This window comes from Echinops telfairi, unplaced genomic scaffold, assembly GCF_000313985.2.
Source record: "Echinops telfairi isolate 266 unplaced genomic scaffold, ASM31398v2 ScPeMD7_2010;HRSCAF=2546, whole genome shotgun sequence".
Lineage (NCBI taxonomy): Eukaryota > Metazoa > Chordata > Mammalia > Afrosoricida > Tenrecidae > Echinops > Echinops telfairi.
Genome location: NW_022105908.1, coordinates 21,193,821 through 21,194,832, shown reverse-complemented (window position 1 = coordinate 21,194,832; position 1,012 = coordinate 21,193,821). Strand labels below are relative to the sequence as shown.

General features: G+C 43.2%; 1 protein-coding gene across 1 annotated transcript in view; it reads left to right on the top strand.

The window, feature by feature from the left end:
* Nucleotides 1-1,012, top strand: part of LOC123522066 (polyunsaturated fatty acid lipoxygenase ALOX15-like) — a 46,529-nt gene that overhangs the window by 1,581 nt on the left and 43,936 nt on the right. The gene's annotated exons all lie outside the window — the stretch shown is intronic.

Sequence of the window (1,012 nt, the reverse complement as noted above, 5' to 3'; positions counted from 1 at the left end):
TCCTGTGAAGCCATCTGGCCTGGGGGAATTTTTTGTTGGTAATCCCTTGATAACCTTGTCTATTTCTTCCATTGGTATGGGTCTGTTGAGGTTCTTGACATATATCTGGAATAGTCTAGGGAGGGATTGTGTTTCCAAATATTTGTCCATGTCTTCCAAATTGTTGAATTCATTATAGTATAGACGTTCATATTGCTGTGTAATTATCCTTTTGATTTCATCTGTGTCCATTGTAATGTCCCCTGTTTCATCCCTCATCCTTGCAAATGTCGTTTGTTCCTTCCTTTCTTTGGTTAGGTTTGCCAGCGGTCTATTAGTTCTGTTAATTATTTCAAAGAACCAACTTTTAGCGACATTAAGTTTCCCCATCGTTTTCTTGTTTTCTCTCTCCTGTATCTCAGCTCTGGTTTTTATAATATACCTGCCCTGTGCTGTATGTAACACTACAGATGGGGCAGGGGGCAGGGTTTTCCCACAGCCCCATATAGGGCCCCAGGACAGGCAGGACCTCCCTAGCTTTGTGTAGAATCACTGAGAGGGAAGGTGGGCTAATTGTCCTATCTAGACTGCTGGTGCCTTATTAGATCAGAGGATTTTTTTATTGCTTTATCTCCCTGGTCAGCTAGAATAGAATCAAATTAAATTGTCTCCCTCACTCTCTGTGCTGTATCTCAGTGCTCTGTTAGAACCTTAGACTTGCTTCAGTGGGTCATAGTTATGCAGAAAGCCTCCAAGCCCTGTAGCTAAGTTTTGGCATCCCTTAGCTGGGAATCTCCTAATGCTGATTTATGTTAAGAGACCCCACCTATGTGCTCCTTGGAGCTGGGCAACAAGACTGGGGAATGAGTTTTTATCAATTGCATGTATTTCACTCTTTTTTATATTATGCTTGTGAGGTGCTCTGATTTGGCGGCTGTCACCCTGACCCCCAGAGTGGGAGATCCAGCTCATCAGGTGGTTTCTTTCCTTCTCAGCCATTTGGAACTGAATTCGCTCCCTGGACTCTGATTAT